General features: G+C 30.4%; 1 protein-coding gene across 4 annotated transcripts in view; it reads right to left on the bottom strand.

The window, feature by feature from the left end:
• LOC113389071 (calpain-A-like) overlaps positions 1-24,075 on the bottom strand; it is a 609,920-nt gene that overhangs the window by 337,059 nt on the left and 248,786 nt on the right. The gene's annotated exons all lie outside the window — the stretch shown is intronic.

Below are 24,075 nucleotides of genomic sequence, written 5' to 3'. Positions count from 1 at the left end.
ACAATGCGCATGTGTTGTATCTATATTTAATAAAGTCATTCATTATATTCAATCTAAGCATTTCGAAATAAAAAAAATATTTTATTATGATTAGCCTTCCTAATATATAACAAATTAGTGGAGTGAATGGCATCGTGTCTTAAGGCAAATTGCTGGAACTTCTCGTACCGTAATTAAAAATCTTGGTACGGAACCTAAAAAAAATTACACAAAATGTGTACACATTATTAAAATCTGAATAAAATTACTGATAATTTGATGTACATATGTCCAATAAATATTTTTGACCGCCAAATTACATTTTTTTAACTTATTTTAAATGAGAATCTTTAACCGCTAGACCTGCCTTCCAAAAAATTCGATCAGTTGTTCATCTTGTCAATACAAGTAAAATGTTTTTTGAATTATTAAAATCGGACGCCCCGTTTTCTTAAAAACTAAGTTACCGTTTTTGGCACTTTTTGTCCCGTATCTTTGAAACGGCTAGACCTGCCTATGCCAAAAACTAATCAGCACGTGTCCTTATCAATGTTTTTTGAATAATCAAAATCGGTTAAACCGTGTTACCGAATCGTCGACGAAAATTTGTATCCGCATACTCACACACACACACACACACACACATACATCCATTTTTCCAAGGTATGCCAAAATGTTCATAGACCTCTGAAACGTAAAGATATATAAAAAAAATTATTTTCGATATTTTTGCGATTACTACAACCTGCCCTACGGGAAGTTAATAATATGCTTATAAATAAATGTTCATGAAAAAAATAATTGGAAGTATGTTTGTAATTGTATGTAAAAAAAGTATTGGAAGTGCTTTTTGTTTTAGTATAGTACAAATAGTGCTAAATTTTTCAAATAAAAAGTGTGGCCGAAAAGTAGTTGCAAGCCTAGGCGTAAAAATTAAATATATATGTAGTACTTTAGTAATATAACAACTGCGAATAGTAATTACATTAATACGAACGAGTTTAAGAGCTAAAAATCTGATGAATAGTTGCCGAATATTCGGTATTCGGTCTCTGGAACGTGCCGAATGTTCGGTGTTCGGCAATATACTATTTGTTGCAAGCTTAGTTGATATAAAGAGACTGTCTAACTATATTTTTTTATTGAGGAGACGATTATGTTGTTGCTAGAAAATCCGACTTGTTATTTTTTCCGTTTTCTCCACGTTTCAAATTGCGACGTCGCATTGATTGATTTTTAATAAACGCGAAAATTTCATGCATATCAAGTTCAGGCAAAACTTGTGCTAAGCCAAAATTCCACTTGCAATTAGTTTTTAAGACCAAATACATTTTTTCTATTTTTTTATCATATCTTTATTACAAAAACGTGTCATTTTTCACAACATTGATTATTCACATCATAATTAGATTTGCGTGAAGAAAGAGTGTTTCTAACTTCAATGATGTATTATAAAGGTGTGGGCACGGTCGAGTTACCAAAACTGATCGATAAATAACAATTTGCAAGCCCCGTGTACAGTTCATTGGGCTTTGAAAGTTTTACGCCCTCACGTGTTCTATTATTTGCCTTATATCGAGCCCCAAACCCCCACAAACTCAAATATATTGAGGCCAAATACTTTGGCTATGAATGCTCTAACTAAATGTCATCATGGGTCGATCGATTTTAATAGTTTGGAGGAGAATGTGGAGGAATTTTGTTGAGGACTTATTAATTTGTCAAAGTTAATGGACATTGTTGATGGTAGTTTACCAATTATTTAAGGTGGTGCTGTTTAATATTCGAGGAATATTAAATGTTTTCAAATAGATTATTATAAATACTACAACTTTCATTATTCGTATTTTAAAAACAAAATATAAGAGCTTGTAAATTAGACGACAGCCTTTATATATGTTTACATGAAAACAAAACTTGAACAAACGTAGTTAGAATGAAGGAACTTATCTCATTTAAAATTTCTCATTTAAAATTATCTCATTTATATTTCTAAAAAATTATATAACGTGAATTGTAAAGTTAAAATTATTTGAAGTACATAAGTGAGCTTTAGAATTTTAGCTACAATAAAAATTGAAATCCGAGTTATTTTTAAAAAAAATGAAAATGCAAAGAATTTTTGACTTCCCGTAGAGTAAGTTATAGTAATCACAAAAAAAATCGAAAATGAATTTTTTTATATATCTTTATGTTTCAGAGGTTTCTGAACATTTTGGCATACCTTGAAAAAAATTGATGTACGTGTGTGTATGTGTGCGGAAACAAATTTTCGTCGACGATTTCGGTTACACAGTTCAACCGTTTTCAATAATTCAAATAACATTCGATTCGTATTGATAAGGAGACGTGCTGATTAGTTTTTTGCAAAGGCAGGTCTAGCCGTTATTGAGATACCGGGCAAAAAGTACCAAAAACGGTAATTCAGTTTTTAACAGAATGGAGCGTCCTATTAATTCAAAAAACATTTCATTTGTATTGACAAGATGAACACTGATTAAATTTTTAGGAATGCAGGTGTAGCGGTTTCGGAGATCTAGTGAAAAAAGTAAAAAAAAATCCATTTATTGGCGGTCAAAAATGAACTTTAGATAAATGCACATCAAATTATAAGCTATTTTATAGAGATTTTAATAACACGGATAAATTATTTTTACAAATCTATGGGTTCCTTAACATCGTTTGCCCGTAAGACGGAGACGCGGCGCTTAGGCGCCTCGAAATTTTGAATCGATGCCGCTAAATTAGTACGATTGAAAATGAGTTAAAAGTTTTAAAAATATTTCAAAATAAAGAAAAAAATTTTTTGCATAAAGTGTTATTTTTCCCAAAAAGTCACTGATCAAAACTTTCTCAAAAATCTAATATTTTCAAAGTTTAAAAAAAATTAATTCAAAAAAAAAAAAATAATAATTTAGTACGGGAAGTTCCAGCAATTTGCCTTAAGGCACGATGCCAAGCACCGCTAGCTTTTTTTAAATCTTGAACTAAAAAAAATTGCCTTTGAATTATTCGAATCTGATAATTGTTCTCTCAAAAACTGCTATTTTTCACACTCTTATATTTAACTCTGAAACGTCTATTCCTGTCTTTGCCAAAAACTAATCACCATATCTTCTCTTCACTGCGAATTGAATATTTTTTGAATCATTCAAATCGGATGCTCTATTTTCTCAAAAACTTAATTTCTATCAATTGGACCGACCTTTTCCAAAAACTAATCAGCACTAATCCCCATAAGTATGAATCGAATTCGATTTGAATCAGGTTAAGAGATGCGCCCCAAAACATCGACAAAAAATTGTATCCAACCATACACACTAGGGTGGTCCTTAATATGGACATTTTCGATTTTTTTTGCTCCCAAGGGCTCAAATGCTTCCAAATTCAAATCCAAAAAAATAATCTCTAATAGATTTAGATCTTAATATTAACATTTAGATAGTCTGCATTTCAATTAAGTTTCATATATTCATTATTAGCATATGTCATTAAGTAAATTCTTGCGCCATCTGTGATAGCAGACTTTTAGCACTTATATGGCAATTTATTTCTGATAATTTGAGTGTCTACATCACCAATTAAATAAATATTTTTCTGCTAAATTAATTTTGATGCTATAATGAATAAATATTTGAATTCGTTGAACAGCCCACATGGATTTAATCAGAGGTTAAGTGAATTATAAATATTTTTAAGTGTCATAATATTTGAGTTTACAACAGGTGACGCAAGAATTCACTTCGGTCTATCTAAATGTTAATATTAAGAGCTAAAACTTTTAGAGATTATTTTTTTATTACTTTGGGAGCAAAGAAAGTCGAAAATGTCCATATTAAGGACCACCCTAATACACACATTTACATTTTCTGAGGTATGCCAAAATATTCAGAAACTCTTTAAACGACAAGTTATGCAAAAAAAATCAATTTCGATTTCTGGACAATTACGATAAGCCACCCTACGGAAAGTTTAGTTAAATATTAATGGTAGCACACTGCCTTCACCAATTTTTAGAAGATATCTCCATTTTAGTCTTTTTTGGACCGCGTTTACTTGTAGAAATTGTCCCTAGCTGTCTGGCACAGTTTTTTGGATGAGTAGGAAGCCCTTTTCTGAGTTTTATTCACTGTCTTTCCTTCTATACATTTTTGTTAATTTTAACATCTATTTTTCAGGTAATGGTCCCAGCGGCATATCCTTGTCTTTTATGCTGGCTGGAAATAGAGCATATTGCAAAACTGACAGAGCACCTCATGCAGACGAATTGCTGGAAGCTCGTCTTAATTGTGCACCTCGGGATGTCCCTCTTGCGGAACAAGATTTGGAGTTACTCGCAAATGGGCTGGAGGGAAGGACGACGAATCCTGTTTCTTTGCTGGTAAAAATAGAAAAATATACTGACAAATTTTGTGCAAGTTATTGGTCAGAGATATAGATTAGAGAAACATAAGTTGAAATATATGCTAAAAATATACTATATACGGGTGGTCCTAGTAATCTAGTGATCTTACAGTTTAGATATTTCTGTAAAGAAAACATAAAGTATTATACATCGTTAGAAAGGTCTCAAAATTCTTAGTTTTTTTCCATATTTCGCAACTTGGAATTCCGCACGGTGTGGCCTACAGGCAAGTTGCTATCGATAAATTCCAATTTTTAAATGGGCCACTCCATAGTAATTTCTTTCTCATCTGAATGTTAGTAAGAACTTATTTTTAGGTTGGTCTGAAAGAAATATGTTTTTTTAAAACCAGTATGCTAATCTTAATAACGTAGAAATTAATTATGAATTTTCATTAAATATTTTATATTTTAATCCTATCTTTGACATTGGTTATTATTTATTAAAATTAGAGATAATGTTTGATACTTTAGCAAAATCTTACATAGTATAGATACTATTCAGACACTAATTTTATTTATTTAACAATATTCTGAAATTATTCATATGAAATATTATTAACTTTTCTTCATGGTAAGTTTATAGTAATCGCAAAAAAATCGAAAATGAAAATTTCTATATATCTTTACGTTTCAAAGGCTTCTGAACATTTTGGCATACCTTAGAAAAAATGAATGTATGTCTGTGTGTGTATGTTTTGGATACAATTTTTTGTCCACGATTTCGGGCGCACGGATCAACCGATTTAATTTATTTAAAAAACATTCGATTTCTACTGATGAGAAGACGTGCTGATTAGTTTTTGGCCAAGGCAGGTCCAGCCGTTTTGAAGATACGGCGCAAAAAGTGCCATGAACGGTAATTCAATTTTTAAGAGAACGGAGCGCCCGATTTGAATGATTCAAAAAACAATTTACTTGTAATGACGAAATGAATAATTGATGAAATTTTTGGTAAGGCAGGTCTATCGATTTCGGAGATACAAAGCAAAAAGTAAAAAAAAAATTGAAAATTATTACTAATTTAGATACAATTTTGTTAGGTTCCGTACCAAGATTTTTAATTTTTAAAGTTTACTTATACGGTTCAAGCTAATTTCATAATTTTCAGAAAAAAAATTCAAAATTTTAAAAAATGTACAAAGTTTTATACTTTAAATATGAATTTTAAATTTACAATTTACTTTGAAAATGTATATAATTCAAATGGGTTATAATTGTAATTGTATATAATTCAAATGGGTTCTAATCGTAAGAAATATATCCTCAGATGGATTCATTCATTCACCTCTTGCCAATGTAAACATTCTTAAGTGTTTGGGCGATAAGATCGTCACTGTATATTTTATGAACGATACGAGCAATTTGCCTTAAGGCACGATGCCATGTGCAGCTATATTAATCTATATTTCTTTTACAGTTGGACAATCTACAATATCCATCAGCAGATTTAGGAATGGAATTGCCTTCAATGCTGGATTGGCGATACGATCCTGATAAAATGGTAAATAAATTATTATTTATAATAATAACTTATACTAAACAATTAATACTGCTTGATATCAACCTGACCGTTGTTAGAACTAAAACTTGCTAGCCCACGTTTATTCAAGGATGGTTTATGATAGTTGATTTGATGATAATTTTTTTTCCAGATCGATCACGTCGTCTTGGGTAAAGGTAATCCTGGTGGCTCCTGGCATTTTATGGATCCCCATATATTAACTCTATCCCTCGGAAACTGGATGTCCTTACCAGGATACGACTTTAACACCTGGTTAGAAGAAACTTCGCCCCTGAACGAGCAGCAAAGACAACTACACCAAAGCAATACAGGCTCTAGGAGTAAATCTATAGAAATCGAAGATAAAAATATAATACTCGAAGATGTAACAAAAACCAATAGAAAATTAGATAATAAGTCTAGTAATAGGGCTCCTGTTTGGCAAGTTGCTAAGTATTATGAGCATTATGTTAAACAGCAAGGTTTACAAAGGTTTTTTAAAAATAATACTTGTGTCGTTGGCATCAAACCGGTGCAGAGTAAAGGAAAATATTATTGTAGACGAAAATCCTGCGGGGTTGCTAATTTATGGAGTGTCACGGGGTAAGCAACATTATGCCTAAAATATTATATTGATTTCTTAATTTTTATATTTTTACATTTATTAATGAAGTTTTTCCTTATTTTTTCAGATACGATCTACTAACGTTTGAACCATTCCACTATTTATGCAAAAATGTGGTATTGGCATCAGGATCCTCAGATCTGCCAAATTCTTTGGGAATTCCTGGTGAATTGAATACTGAAAATAGAAGCTGGTTGACGCATGATGTTCGCGACTTTGAGCGTCAGATCGAGGACCTGGACGAAGAAAACGTTAAAGGTAATAATAATTAAAAAAAATAGTAAAAACTTCACAACTAGAAATAGTACGATAGATAGATTATTATGTTTTTCTTTTATTTTTTATAGATATGGCTCCGGTTTTGATCCTCGGAGCAGGACTAAGTTCAGCCGACGCTGTAATTGCTGCCAGAGCTAGAAACATTCCTGTAATTCATGTATTCAGGCATCAGTTCACGGGCCTGGATAAACAATTACCTGAAAATATGTATCCTGAATACCATAAGGTAAAACTCTTGAACAATTTCACAGTTTTTTAAATAAAATATGGGAAGTTAAATAATCAAGAAAGCTATTGGTCCTAAAACAAATAACTTTATATATTTACTAGATGACCCGACAGACGTTGTCCTGTACAATTTTTAAATATCCTATTCTAATATTTGCCGTTTACCTAAAAATAATAATTATTGTTTTTAAAATTACTCTTCACACCAAAGTGCATATACATTAATATGAGCGATGTTAATGTAATTAATGATTATTACTTAATTTCATATTTTAAGTGAATTAATTTGTTAAATCCTGTTCATATGTGCATCATTCAATCTGCCATACATATACTGTATCTTATATTAATTTAATTTTTGGCACAACTCAGCTGCTTTTTGGCAATAATAATGTGAACATTTCATTTTTCTCATTCGTAATCATGAATTTCTAATACATATTCTAATATTATCTAGGCTCATAAGTAAATTGAAATTTTTAGCAAATGACAGTTTTCATTTGTTTTCAATGCCAAATTATGTCTCAAATATTGACATGTAGTTTTTTGCAATTTTTTCGATTTATTTCTACAATTCTAAAATTCCCATAACAAAATCCAGACATATTTAGCAAAATCCGAATAATCGTTTAGGTGGAGAATATTTACATACCTAATCACAGAAAAATTTTATATATATAAGAATAGAACAGTTTGATAAATAATTATCATTTATTCATAACTTAGCATGAGATAAATTTTGGTATAAAAAATATAATTTTGGATTAAGTACATAATCATTTTCTACTGTTTTTAACAAATGGAAGCAAAATATGTGAATGATAATTCTTTTTATGTTTGAAGAGTGGTGGTTCTACATCTACTTAAATTTAATTTCTACTCAGTAACACTTCAATGATTAATGACGCTCTCCATAATGAACCGGCATGCGTCTTTTCAGATTACTTTGTTGTGTGAATATCTTATTGCATATACTACATTCATAGGGGGTTTCTCCATTATGCATCAGCATGTGGCATTTCAGATCATCTATTTTTTGAATGACTCATTGCATATACTGCATTTATGAGGGCATACTTGATTATGCATCATCATGTGAATTTTCAGATTTGAACGGGATCAGAAAACAGGGTTGCGTCTTATGTAAATCTGTAGAAAGAGTTCGTGGTGAAGTTGCTTCAGTCTTATTTGCATTTTCTAAAAGTAAGGGATGAACTGTTTTATTTTCTTCGGTCATGTTTTCTTTCTTGGACAAATCATTAGCAGCATTTTGTTTATCAATTAATAATAATATTTCATATTCTAAATCTTCTCTATCAATAATTTTTGAGCTTGTTGCTTTGCTGTTCATTGTCGCAGGCATTGAGCACTATATTACGGTACTATGTTCTTCGATTCCATCCAATGTCAAGTTCTCATTTGGCCAGTCTAAAGTAATTTCTGAAAGTGTATGATTATTTGCATCTATCGTAGAGTCACCCAAGTGCTCTAGAGAAGGAACAATATGATTGGGAGGATTTGAATAAATTTGTCTAATGCTTTTCCAATAGTTATATAAACTTGTATCTTCTAAATCCCCATTCCACTCTCCATAGCAATTTTGAAATGCATTTAATTTTGCCATTCCCAAATGTGCCTCAAAAAGTGCAACAAAATTATTTGAACTTTGTAATGTTGATGGACCTGGTGTTAATGAACCTATTGAACATGTTGGCAAATCTGAGTTAGATGATGGAGTAGTATTTTTGATAAGTTGACTGTAATCAATAGCGTTTTCATCAAATGGGTATAGTCCGCATTTGCGAAAACCATTTCTTATTGTCGCTTTTGTTACTGCCTCATCAATAGATTTCTTAATAATCGGTCCAAAATCTTCTCTTTTTAAACGACGTGCATTATTCTCTATACCCCAAGAATATACATTTCTACTCCAGGCACTTTTCAAGCTATCAAAAACCGCTACGTCCATAGGCTGTAAAATATGAGGTGAATTGGGCAACAAGGCAACTAAAATAATGCCAATTTCTCTACATAATTTACACAGGTGATAGGATAAATACGAAACTTGACCATCCAAAAATAAAACAACTGGTTTTTCAATATTTTCGTTTATGAGGAAAGGATTGAAAACATTTCCAATATAATCAAAAAAGTTTTCGCTGGTCATCCACCCATTATCACTTCTGCCTATGGACCAGGTTTTCGGGTATTTTGCCAATATGTTGGATGGTATCCTCTTATATGGAAATAATGACAAAATTGGCATCAACTTCCCCTCTGCAGAAGCGCCGATCAATACAGTAAGGCATTCCTTGTCATCATTTCCCGATCTGCAATGTAAGGATTTGGAACCTGTTTTAGTCAAAACAGCTTGACCTTTTGGGCACAGAGAAAATGTAGATTCGCCGCAATTAAATATTCTAGATGGGTCTTGTAACAGCTCACTAAAGTCATTTTCTTGAAAATATTGCTGAACTCGCTTGAACCATGCCCTAATTTTGACCTCATTCACACCGTCATGAGCCGTAGTCAAGGGTTGACATAGTCTTTTACTAATCAAAGGGTTTCTTCTAAGAAAACCCTCATACCAATGCCGACCTGGATATCCTCCCTTAAATTTGTTAGACCGACCGAGTTCAGCAACCATTTTATGTACAGAATGTAATAAAATGTCTTTAGTTACAGAAAAACCCATTTGAGCCATCGTTATAACCCATTCAACAATAAGATTTTCTTCTTCGGGGGTCAGCACTGCTGGAGCTCCTGCACGACCTTGCTTTTTGTATTTGCCGTGTAGTTTATCATATAAGGTTTGATTGGGGATTTTATATGTTCTGGAAGCTTTGTACACAGATAAAGTACCATCACGAATTTCTTTTAAAGCCTTTTCTAGGGTTTCGGGCAAATATTTATTTGAAGCCATCGGTACTTTGAAAAACTAAAAAAAAATTTAAAAGTTACACATTTATACATAAAATTTATATTATTGAATTTATATTATCAAAATGAAAAACTCCTATAAAAATGTACTATCCCAGAATAGTGTATGTTTACCTTACTTAATTCTGTGAATGTTTTGTTGCATGTATTGCATTCATGAGGCCGTACTCCACTGTGCATCATCATGTGACTTCTTAGACGACTTAATTGAGTGAATGATTTCTTGCATATGTTGCATGCATGGGGGCGATCACCACTGTGAACGTGCATGTGACTTTTGAGATTACCTAATTGTGTGAATGTCTTATTACATATACTGCATTCATGGGAACGCTCACCACTGTGAATAAACATGTGCTTTTTTAAAACAACCAATTGTTTGAATGCCTGATTGCAAATTGTGCAATTGGAGGGACGTTCTTCAGAATGCGTAATCATATGTGATATCAACCCTTTTGGCAGTTTGAAAGTGTTGTGACAGACTTTGCATTTGAAAGGGCGTTCTTCGCTATGACTAGGCTTGTGATTGACCATATGCTCTTTAAAATGATGTGATTCTACGAATGATATGTTACAAATGTTACATTCATAAATGGATGTCTCGATTGACTCTTGTTTGACTTCCTCTTCTATCATCACTTCAGAATTCATGAATCTTTCTAAACACGTGTCATCATCCTGTTCTTCAGAACAGGATTCAGACTTAACAATATCATCAATAACATCAAATTCTTCAATTTCGCGTTTAATGTCTTCTTCTAAATAATCTGGTGGTTCAATTTTAAGTGCATGGTCATTCAAAGACATAATTGATTCTTCTGACATTTTTAAATATTTTCACGACGTAAACTCAGCAAACATTTACGAGAATATTTGTGTGCTCAATAATAATCTAATTAATTTAATAATCTTTCAAATGACTTTAAATCTTAAATTGTTTTGCGTTAAATAACCTAGACAATATAAAAATAATGTTAAATGACTTCAACTTCACTTGCATTTATTATTTGACATTCGAAGCATAGAGTATGTTTTTAGAAAGATGAGACATTTACCCAATCGCTTTGATATATAACAGATGCCGCGTTTTTCAAATTTCGTATGGTTTTCTATTCCTCAATTGTCAGCAAACTTTTTTTTTATAATGAACGCATGAATTTAATTGAATGAATGAATGAATGAATGATTATTACTTTGTAGACAATAAAATAATATGAGATTGTTAGTTAAATGATGATTGTTATATCTTACACCATGAACATAGTAGGCTTTATCAACACTATGTCCTACATAAGATATAAATTACTATAATAATGTCTTAAACAATCAATCTATTCGATGACAATCAAGGTGTGGAAGTAGAATCAAGTTAATTAAAGTTTTTTATTGAAGTAAAACTTCTTTAGGCGCGACCAGGGTGTAAATCCGTACAAATGCAACGGAAGTGCGTTACGGCATAAGAGTCGATAAGATAAGAGTCGAATGCCAATGATTGCCGATTGTCGAGTGCCCGCACGCCATTTTTTTCTAGTGCCCCTCCCCCCCTCCGATTATTTTACCTGTTTTAACAGTTTATTATTAAAATTATTATGTATTTTACTTATTTATTTGGGGAATTTTATGCGATCTATTCTATTGATCTATCCCATTTGTTGTTTTAAAGTGAAATTTTTAACGTATTTCAAAAATATTGTGCAGCTATTAGTAAAAGATGCAAAGAAAATTATATATTTCTTGAATTATATTGAAAAATTTCATATCGGAATCTTGTGTTGGCGCCCCCTAAGGCGTGCGCCCGCGTTCAACGTAGGACCGGCCTTGATTATTGCTTAGTTTCATGTTTTAAGTGAATTAATTTGTCAAATCCTGTTCATATGTGTATCATTCAATCTGCCATACATATACTGTATTTTATATTATTTTAATTTCTGGCACATCTCAGCTGCTTTTTGGCAATAATAACGTAGACATTACAATTTTCTAATAATCATGAATTTATTATACATATTCTAATATTGTCTAGACTCATAAGTAAATTGAAATTTTTGGAAGATGACAGTTTTCATTTGTTTTTAATGCCAAATGTCTGAAATATTTTCAATGTCAAACAATGACATGTCGTTTTTGGCCACATTTTCCATTTATTTCTACAATATAACCATATTTTTACTACACATACATCCTTAAAAAAATCCCTTAACAAACTTCAGAAAGATTTATCAAAATCCGAATAATCGTTTAGGAGGAGTATATTTACATACATCATTGCAGAAGAGTTTTTTAATTATATATAAGATATATCAATAATTTTTATTTTTAATGTTTTTCAGGTTCATCGAATGATGAAGGAACCCTCCGTCACATATCCAAACTACACAGCATTACCAGAACACACAATAGTGTCCATCGAACCCATAACATTCTCGCCTAAAGAATTCTTCAGGCACAAACTCAAACTTTTATCTAACAATACATCTGCTCCAACCAGGCCTGGACATCGTGTAAAAATACTCAACATAAAAACCAACACCAGCAAAGAGATGATAGTCTCTTTTTGCGCCATCTTAATCGGATCCAGACCTGATCTGACTTACCTTCCTGATAACATGTCTGATGAAAAAACTTACATAGAAAATAGGATAGAATCTTATTTCGAGAACCAGGAAATTGCTCCCAGGATCAACGCGAAATTGAGAAGATGTGCCTTTTGCAGATTTTGTAAAGTTTTAAGAAACCAGTCCTCCATGGTGAATCATTTACCACAAACGGAGGTTCGTCCAGTAAGACTTTCTAATACTGGTGATTTAGTAGGGATTGGTGTCGATCAGAACAAACCAGTAGACTGCAGATTGAATCCAATCGCGGTGAATAAATTTACTAATAAGGTTTTAAATGCCCCTGATGGACTCTATGCAATGGGACCCCTGGTTGGTGATAATTTTGTGAGATTTATACCAGGAGGAGCATTGGCTATAGTCTCGGATTTGTATAAAAATCGTAGTGTGCTGGATTGTGACATCGGTTTGATAAAGGAATCAGATACTAGATCGTGAATGAACTGGAGCTAGTAAATGGTAAAAATTAATTATAAATATTAATATATTATGCGGAGCACTTTAAGTTCTTGGTTTTTACTTGAAACTTTGCTGAAGAAACCATAGCTTGAAGTGACATTTTCTCTAGAATTAGGTTTGGTATTAAAAAAGTAAAACAAATATTTTTTTCTAGCCAAATGTTCGTTGGTGGTTTCCTCGAGCCTAAATTTCCAACTTTTATTTTACCAAATATTACTATCAGAAGACGTTTTCATCTATTTTATTAGCTTTTTCAGATAATTATTCAATACTAAACAATTACAAATATTTAAGGAGGTCTTCCTATGTGACGGCCTGTTTTTTAGGGATATTTTAGGATTTTTTTTCTACGACCAGTAAATATTTAGAGCTTCAAGTTTTTCACCATTTATTAACACATATTTGGACAGTATAAATATAAAATTTCAGCTAAAAATATTCAGTCAAACTAGAGTTACAGCGCTCGGAACACCCCCGCCTCCAAAAAAAGAGCTCCCACTTCCTCCACGATTCCGGCTGATCGGCTTATCTGAAAAAAAAAAAAATAAACGGCGTTTTAATTTGTAGGCTTAAAAGCTCGGAATGACCTATAATCAAATGAATATAAAAAAAATTGATTTTTGATAGACATTTGAAATAAAAGTTGCAAATTAGGCGTTTTTTTTGTTTTTTGCTATAAAAAAATCGAAGTTTTGAAAATTTTCATTCTGATTGATAATAGTTCATTCTATGCGTTTAAATATATTGAGTGTGCCCTGTAAATTTCAAGTAATTCGGTTCAGCCGTTTCTGAGATACAATGGAGGAAAGTTTGAAAAACACAGTTTTGAGAAAAACGCGTTTAAAGTTTCAAGTCCGTTAAAAACTACCGAACCGCTCTTTCTTTTACCTGCTGTATCTTTAAAACGACTTCGAATTTTCTAAAATCGCTTTACTACCGTATTCTAGACTTGTTAAGGGAGCAATTTATGAAAAAAAATCGATTTTTTCAACCCATGACATAGGAAGACCCCCTTAAAATATGAGTTTCCAATATGGGACAGTTTGTTGATTTTTGCAACAACTTCGTCAATTTTTTCTGAAAAATTTCAAAAACTAATAAAAGCTCAATCTTTTGGAAATATTTTGTACAAACTAAACTTTTGGTGCATGGCATCGTGCCTTAAGGCAAATTGCTGGAATTTTAAAATTTTATTTATTATTTTAGTCACAATAATTACTGAATGTCTTCTAGGCAGTTGTGGTTTGATGGAAATAAAAAAAAATATTATTGATTAAATAATCATTGAATTCAGAGCGAAAAATATTGATTGAACAAAGCAAAATTTGTCACATTCGACACTCTGGATGTCGTCTATAACGGCGACATTCGTACACACGGTCGTCGAACGGATGTCGTCCATAGACGACAAAAGGGTTAAATTTATTTTAACTTCCATTTTTATTCGTTAATTTTTATATTTTTCAGTAAGATACAAAATATCAGACGACTCGCAGAATATGTGATTTTGAGTCGATATATTTTATTACGACTTGTTCCAAAATTTTATTTAAAGTGCGAAGTTGAATCTAAATTTTATTTTTGTAATTGTTTTATAAAATTTCATATATATTTTTAGCGACCACAATATATGGTAATAATCTACAAAAGTTTTAATGTAAGATTGTTCAAAATGTCGTTTTTAGTTTTTTATTTAAATTATTTTATTAGAATATTTATTTATTGATTTTATACATTTTATTAATTGTATTAGATAAATTAACAATTTCTACGAACTATGTGCATTTATGCATATTAGCCAGTTAACTGTGGTTGACGAGTATACTCGTCATGTATAAGTGGCAGAATTTTGCGTGTTGACGAGTATACACGTCATGCGTATAAAGCAGTGAACATTTGCCATTTAAATTGAAAGTTTTGAGTAAAGCACATTATATTCTAAAATTTCAAGATGTTCAGAATTGGGGGTCTATGACTGTACGAAATAAATTGTTGTAAGTGGCATTTTGCCTTAAGGCAAGTTGCACGAACTTTCGAAAATTTGAAAATAATATAAGAATTAGTATTTAGCCGTTTGAATGATATTTTTTCCTATCTTTGTTTTGAAAGTAATTTTTATTTTTCACCAAAAACTGTCTACTTTCTTTCATTTACTTGTATAATATTTCATCATTTATTGCGTTTTTAGTTTATATTAACAAAGAAGTAAAATATGATTATAATATTCAATTTATTAAAATAAGCTCAAATTTTTTATCTTACTTTTTGTTTGACGATTATACACGTCATGTCACGTTTCTGACGACACTGTTTAATGAGCACATCACAGTTAACTGGTTAATAATAAATATTAAAATATAAGTGTCAATTTATTGGCTGAGAATGTTCAAATTTAACTATGTTATAAATTTAAAGATTGATATTAATAATTTGAAAATGACGATTTTTTAATTATAACATAGTTATACAATAATTCCCACAAAAGTCCACCCAAAAAATTGGCAATTTTACTTACCAATTATTTTGTCAAAGATATTACTGCGGCATTTATAATATTTTAGTATTTTAAATGTAAATTAATTTATATATAAATGTATATTGGTGTACCTACTTACTTAAATAGAGATTATATGTATTTTTTTTATATATTTTCAACGTCAATTAATATACGTAATTATTATTTTTTTATAATATTCCACCTGTGATATGATATAATGATACTTTGTAATATTGTTGTTAAAATATTTGTTTAATAAGGATAGAATAAAATGTCAATTGTATATATTACTAATGTAGGATAATTTGTTAAGTGAAACCTCTTTTTTGAAAAAAAAATGGATGGATGGAAAGTACTAGAGTCTTGAAATTGATATGATAGATTTTATAATTTTTTTTAGGTGATTTTAAAAATGGAAATTTTTAAATTTGTTTAGTACTTTAAAGAAGAAGTTTTACGTAATTCCTAAATCGGTTCTCAACTCTTGCTTTGTAAAAATGCTTACAATTAATTTTCAAAGTTATTATATTTAAGAATGGAAGTTTGTAATTTATAGTTAAAATAAACTAAATAAATAAAGTGCAATAGTTAAGCATGAATTAAATACTAATTCAAATACAATTTCATCGTAAATTTGGGTTTCTGAATGATTAAACTAGAAGAGTTCTAGATTTAATTTGGCTTTATTTAATTTATTTTTATTGATAAAATGATGTTTGTTTTGGTGATTATTTTAATGGTAGATGCTTCATCTTCTTTGATATAATAACTTATATATTTTAATAATTAAATTAAAATTTTTATAACAATTACAAACTTTGGCAGAGCTAAAGTTGAGAATAAAAAGTTAGGAATAATTCATTACAAACTTACATTTTCCTAAAGTGTAACATTACATAATTTCTAGTGATTGGACTATCAATTAGATAATTAAAAAGATTTCATACGTTAGAATGTCAATTATCCCTTTATATTATTATATATTTATATAGTAAGTCGTAAAGACACGGTTTTTGCAATTCATGGTTCGTCGGTTCAATTCCCGACAAACCTGGAAAAATTAAATTATTATATATTTATATAATAATGTAATGTTTAATTGAATTAATGTTGATATTGTTTTTTTTTTAACCCTGAGAAATAGGTACGAATTAGTATTAAGGAACCACAAGTGCTTTTATAAAGACCGTTTCTGTATTAGAGCTTTGTGCAATTTATAAAAATGAGTAAATAATAACTATCATTTTATAATAATAAATATAATAATAAAGGTAAGAGTCGTCTTAATAAATATGTTAAATTATTTCAGATGATCTCTGAAAATGGAAAAAAATCAGCATGACATGATATAAAAATAATATAGTAAATATCTAAATTGAATAAAATAGTCAATCAAAATATATGTAGAGTCTGCTTCCATTGTCCTATGTCATTATTGCTTGACATCAGGCTGTCCGAGGCAGGTATCGAATTATATTTTATCGGTATTTTTCAAAATGCTCAAATTAAAATTATTATTTCTTGAAACATAAATTAATGCATTTGTTTAAATGTAAAATGAATCTAAAATAAAAAAAAAGTTCTATTTACTACAGAAACGGCAAAAACGGTTTGATATTTATTTTGTAAAGTATTTTAATGTGATCCCATTTTAAATTGTAAAAACTTGAAAATCTAAATAAAATGTAATATTAACATTAGTTATAAGATAGTGCAGTCTCTTTAATTTAAATGCATAATAAGATTTAAATTATATTAACTTAATGTAATATAATTATTAGTTTGTTACGTGTTGTTAATTGAATGTTATTTGTATATTGAAGGCGTGAATATACTATTTGGAATAAAGAGATTGTTTAAATAAAAAGCTGTAACTAGGTGTTAGTGGCATTTTGCCTTAGGGTAAGTTGCATAAACTCAAAAAAGGAAATTGTCCTTACTTTCGTTAATTACTTGTTACGTCATAATTTTTTTTTTTGAAATTTTTGGAACTTCTGAAGGCAAAATTTTGTTCGAAGTCTTCAGAAGAATAAAGCAATTGCAATTCAGAAGTTGTGTAAGTAAATGTAAGTATTTTTCTGCTGATAACTATTTTTTTTATTAAATGATAACACATTTTTTGTTTTTTGTTTTTTTTTCACCAAAAGTTGGAGGACCTTTGGAGTATCTTCAAGAACTGTTTACTACATGAACAATATCACAAATTTTACCTGAACTAGGATAGAATAGAATGCATTTGTTAAGTATTTTTATTATTTTGCTGTTCTTGTGTTTATTTCTATGAAATATTAATACAGTTTTTTGTTTCTTCCAGAACTAACAGAAATTGTTAACAGTACTTCAGAAGTATTTCAAGAATTTATTACTTCTAAGATATAAATTATTCTTTCATATTTTTTGTTTACTCGAAAACTTATTCAGCTATACAAGTTTGTAAATTGCTGATGGACTTTTGGATTGATTTTCAAGAATTATTTAGCTCGTGGTATGTAGGCACAATAATTCATACAAATAATGTCAATTTTAAACTAAAATAAATTTTATTGAAAAGATATATATTCAAATCGCATCAGAATTATTAACTTCCCGTAGGATCGTTATAGTAATGGGCCGAAAATCAAAAATGAAAATTTTTGCATATTTACACGTTTAACAGGTTTCTGAGCATTTTGGCATGCCTCAGTCAAAACAATTTACTTTGATATAAAAAAATATATATATTTTTTTCAAAAAAAAAATTTTTGAATATCCAAAATTTTTTATATTTTAATTTCAATTCTGGCTGAAGTTCTAAAGCTCACATATATACAAAATAAATAATTTCAACTTTGCGATTCAGTTTATATAATTCTTATAAATATTAGAAAATGTTACAATATTTATAATAATCTATTTGAAAACATTTAATATTACTCGAACATTTCGTTACGGTACGGGAAGTTCCAGCAATTTGCCTTAAGGCACGATGCCATACAGCACTAGTATTATTAATGTTAAAAATTTTTTCGTTGTTTTATTATTAAATTATGAAATTTTAAACACCTAATACGCGTTATCATGTGTTTTAGACGAGAACGCGCGTAAGTACAATGTCAATAACATATTTAAATTTTAAATCTTTTCAAGGACCAATTAATTACGATTTCGTTTGCCAAAATTATAAAAATTGAAAGTTCTGACTCTTTGAAATAATTCTGCACATTTGCCAAAATTCATTATTTAAGGATAATTGCAAGAAATATTAAACCGAAGAAATAGAAACTAGTTGAAAGTGGCATTTTGCTTTAAAGCAAATTGCATTCACTTTCCAAACTGTGTAATAATTGACTCAATCGACCGAAATTGAGATTTAGATATTTAGATTAAATTTAGAAGTTTTACTTATAGACTGCTCGATTATTTTTTTGCTAATTCCAAAGAGGCTCTTCTTTATCGAAATTATTGCAAAAGTCTTTACATTTGTGAAATTCAAATTTTGACTCATGACATCTCAAAAACGATTTTTGACACAAAATTTGACTATCAAATTTTTTCAAACTTTGATGAATTTAAAATTTTTGAAATCGGTCCAGCCGTTTTTGAGAAAACGTCGATTGACGGCAAACAATCTGTTCACACACACACACACACACACACATACTTTTTCCAAATTTGATCACATTCGATTCAGAATGGCTTAAAACGTCGTGAAAACATAAAATCAGCAAATCGCATTTTTTGGCAAAAACAAACTTATCCTTCGAGAAATTAATAAATATAAAATAGTTAAAATGGATATGTATATACAAATTCGAGTGGACCTCAATATGGATGTTTTCCAATTTACCAGAAGCTCAAATGTTTCCAAATTGATAAGAAACAGTTCTTTGAAAATTTTAGCTTTTAATATTAACTTTAAGATAGTCCGCACCCCAATAAAATTTCCTTGGTTCTTCTTCCAAAGTAAATATTTATTTTTGCAAAATATATCAAATTTTTGTTGTAATTTTTTTGTTTATGTTCAAAATAAGCAAATACAATGTTATAGTCATTATTTTGGTTCACTTGTCGCTAAGTTATAAAATTCTAAAAATCAAATGGAATTTTACTCATGTTATTTTTTTAAGAAACTTTGATTGGAGTGCGGACTATCTTAAAGTTAATATTTAGAGCTAAAATTTTCAGAGAACTGTTTTTTATCAATTTGGAAGCATTTGAGCCCCTTAGAGAAAACAAATTCGAAAATATCCATATTAAGGACCACCCTAATTGTATATGTTTGTATAGAGAGACCAAGAGACTATCTATAAATTTTATATGTGAATATTAATATAATGTCAACTTGTCCAATCAAAATCAAACAAAATAGAGTCTAGCTTTGGGGGAACGATAAAATCCAAAATGTCAAATTCTAAGGAGGAAGCAAAAAAAAATACATGGACAAGGTTTGGAATGAGATTGGCCTTAAACACGGCTTGCCATCCATTTGAATATGCTAAAGTTTTGATTCAGATTGGCTATGAGCCCATACCTGCCAGGGCGACTACTACTTTATTTGGCAGATCGGCTTTGGTGCTCCCAAATGTTTTCCAATATGTCAGTTACATTAAAGGAATTGATGGCCTGTCAGGTTGCTATCGAGGTTTGACTCCTAAACTCCTGGGTAATGTGGTGAGTGTCCTGAGCAGTGAAAAAATAGCCGAGCAATTAGGTTTGGGAGCAACTCCTGAAAAAGAAGATGTTAATGATGATGAACTCACGGATACTGAAAGGAGGAAGAAGTTCGAGAAGTCTTTGTCGAGGGATTTGATTCTTCACATAAGTGGTACTATAATTAGTCATCCCTTCCAAGTAGTCACTGTCAGAATGATGAGTCAGTTTATTGGTCGCGAAACAAAGTATTATTCAATTTTGGGATCCTTCGCAACCATCTATCAGGATGAAGGTATTGGAGGATTCTTCAATGGTCTATGTCCAAGACTGTTAGGAGACATTGCTTGTCTTCTGTTTGCGAGTGCTGTGACATTTATCATCAACAAACATTTGGTACACGATAAGGAAACTCGCAGCTACGTAGGAGCAATCGCTACTTTTATCACAAGCACCATCATGTATCCATTCCAAGTGGTCTCCAATTGTATGGCTCTGTCAGGATCAAATTTGGCAGCAAGTAAACCACCACATATGCCAATTTTCAATAATTGGCAGGATTGTTGGGCCTACCTAAAACAACGTGGGGAGCTCAAACGAGGTTCGTCTCTTTTATGGCGTTTTTGGAGACCTCCGACCTGCGATTTGGGCCCCCTGACACCAATACCTCCTGGCGACATCGCGAAATCTATCGGATTTGAGACTATGAATGAAAGCTGCCCAAATGATAACCCAGACTTTGCAAGGGCCAAAACTTCTACGTAAGTTAAATGTTTTGTAGTAACGTGAATTGTTGAAGAGAAAACATTATACGGGTATGAATTTATTTTGTTTCCTCTGTTATTGTATTATTTATCCATGAAAAATAAATTAGTTGTGAGGAACTAGTTATTTATTTTAATAACAAAATAATAAATAAATAAATGATAAATTTGTTAAAGCCAAATACCTTTTATTATCCAAGACTATTTTTTTCAATGTAAACTCATTATTATTTTCCAAGTGTTAAATATTATTTACTAACAAAATAATCTTGAACTTTTATTGTTAGACATGAAATTTATAATTTATTAATAAATATTGATGTCAAAAATATCGGATAACTGTATATTGGATATGTATTATATAATTATAATATATATTATCGGATATATATAATATTCAATGTAGATTAAAAATTATTTTCTACATGGTAGATATTAGGTTTGTTTTTTATGTAGGTATTTATTTTCAATATATTAGATGAAATAATTAAATTAACATTTAATTTACATTAACATAACTAATTAATAAAATATTATTTATTGGCAGCCAATATAAGTTTACATTCTGAATAAAATATTATTTTCTAACAAGGGCTGAACATCATTTCCCAAGAAGTAAATATCATATACTAGTAATTTAGTCATTATTTATTAATTTGCGGATTAAGTAGTATTTGTTATTAAATATTGATTTTCACCAAGGGATATAATCTATTTACAATCTAATTACAAATATTCTAAAGATAAATTTATTAACTTCCCGTACGGTAGTTATAGTAATGGGCCGAAAATCGTTATTGGAAATTTTTGCATTTCTAGACGTTTTGAAGGTTTCTAAACATTTTGGAATACCTTAGAAAAAATGGATGTGTGTGTGTGTTTTGTATGTCTGCTTCTTTTCGTCCACGTTTTCGGGCGCACGGATCAATCGATTTGAATGGTTCAAAAAGCATTCAATTCCTATTGATAGGGAGATGTGCTGATTAGTTTTTAGCAAAGGCAGGTCCACGCGTTTTGGAAATACAGAGCAAAGAGTGCAGAAAATAGAAATCGAGTTTTTGAGAGAACGGAACATCCGATTTGAATGACCCAAAAAACATTCAATTTGTAATGATGAGAAGAAGTGGTGATTTCTTTTAGGCAAAGACAGGTCTAATCGTTTAGGAGATACCGAGTTGATTAAGTTTTGTATATTAAAACTATACTATTTATAATAATCTAAATCTTTATTAAAAACATTTAATATTCCTCGAATAGTTTATTACGATACGGAAAGTTTCAGCACTTTGTCTTAAGGCACAATGACATGCACCACTAGTTTTAGTTTTTACTAGGATTTAATTTTTAACAAAATTTTAGGATGCAATTTCTAAAAATTTATCGAATATATGAAAATGGCATATTTTATTTAGAATATTTCTTTGCACGACCGCGTTACATGCTTCAATGATATTCAATGTTTATCAAATAGAGCAGTGGGTGTTAACCTATTTATGTACTGTGTTGGAACAAGGATTTGAATAATGATAGAAACCAACAAATGTTTTAAATATCTCTCATCACATCTAATTATTAAGGGCGCGTCCACTAATCACTTGAGATTTTTAGGGGGAGGAGGATTTGACAAAAAATCACGTAAAATTAAGTGTGGAAAGAAGGGGTATAGTAAGAAATCACGTGTATTTATTATTATTTTTTAAAAAAAATCCAAACATTTTCAAAAAAATAAAAAAATACAATTCTTTCTCGTCACTAAGAATACACGTGATGTTTGATGGGGATAAAGAGATAATTTGGATATCACAATGTATTTGAATATCACCAAGAGAGGGTCGTCCAAAAACCTCTTAAAAATCGATCACGTGATTAATGGATGCCCCCTAAATTGTTGGATAATTTTGAATATTACCATGTATCACCAAGGGAGAAGGTGGTCCAAAAATCAGTAAAAAATAGATCACGTGACTAATGGACGCCCCGTAAATTGTTTTTAATAGAGTTGTAAACGTGTATTAGGCATCTTCTTTAAGTTCTTAGGTTGTAAAGTTAGGTTGTCAGGTTGTTAATATCTTGGGTTATAACTTATAGTAATCGCAAAAAAAATCTTTAGGGAGCGTCTATTAATCACGTGATCGATTTTTAAAGGATTCTTAGACCCCCCCTCTCCACCTTGGTTATACGTGGTGATATTCAAAATCATCCCTCCCTCCTCCAACAAACAGCACGTATATAGTTACGAGAAAAAATTGTAGAATTTTTGATTTTTTTAAAAATATTTGGATTTAAAAAAAATACAGTTAAAACTCCCTCCTACTCCAATGTGATATTTCGTGATTTTTTTTGTCAACCCCCCCTCCCCTTAAAAACCCCACGTGATTAATGGACGCCCCCTTACGTTTATAATCCTCCTGAATATTTTGGCATACCTTCGAAAAGTGGATGTATGTTTGTGTGTTTATGCGTGCGTGTGTGTGTATGTGTGTGTGCGGATACAATTTTTTGCCGACGTTTTTAAGAGCATGGATCAACCGATTTGAATAATTCAAAAAACTAACGATTCCTATTGATGGGGAGACCTGTTGATTAGTTTTAAGCAAACGCAGGTCTAGCCGTTTTGGAGATACGCACAAAAAGTACTAAAAACGGTCATTCATTTCTTGGAAGAACGTAGCACTCGATTTGAATGATTTAAAAAATATTTTACTTGTATTGACAAAATGACGAATTGATTAAATTTTTGGAAAGGCAGGTCTAGCGGTTTGGGAAAAACAGAAAAAAAAAAAATGTAAAAAATGATATTTGGCGGTCTAAAATGATAATTAGACATATGCACATCAAATTATCAGATATTTTATACATGAGTACTAATTTTGTTACAATTTTCTTGAGTTCCGTATCAAGATTTTTAAATTTTAAAGTTCACTTATACGGTTCAAACAAATTTCTAAATTTTTAGATTTTTTTTTTAAATTTTCAAAAATATATATAAAACTACATAAATTTTAAATTTACAAGTTCAAAAATAGTATATATTTATTACTAATTTCATATTTACAGTTTAAAAATGTGTATATTTCATATGCGTTATTTTACTAGTAAGAAATATATCCTCAGATGGATTTATTTGGCCCCTCTTGCTAATGTAAACATTT

This window comes from Ctenocephalides felis, unplaced genomic scaffold (genome assembly GCF_003426905.1).
Source record: "Ctenocephalides felis isolate EL2017-DRISC unplaced genomic scaffold, ASM342690v1 CF-g0.4_SCAFFOLD_03573, whole genome shotgun sequence".
NCBI classification, from domain to species: domain Eukaryota; kingdom Metazoa; phylum Arthropoda; class Insecta; order Siphonaptera; family Pulicidae; genus Ctenocephalides; species Ctenocephalides felis.
Note: the sequence above shows the minus strand (reverse complement) of the source record. Positions and strands in the feature narration are given on the sequence as shown.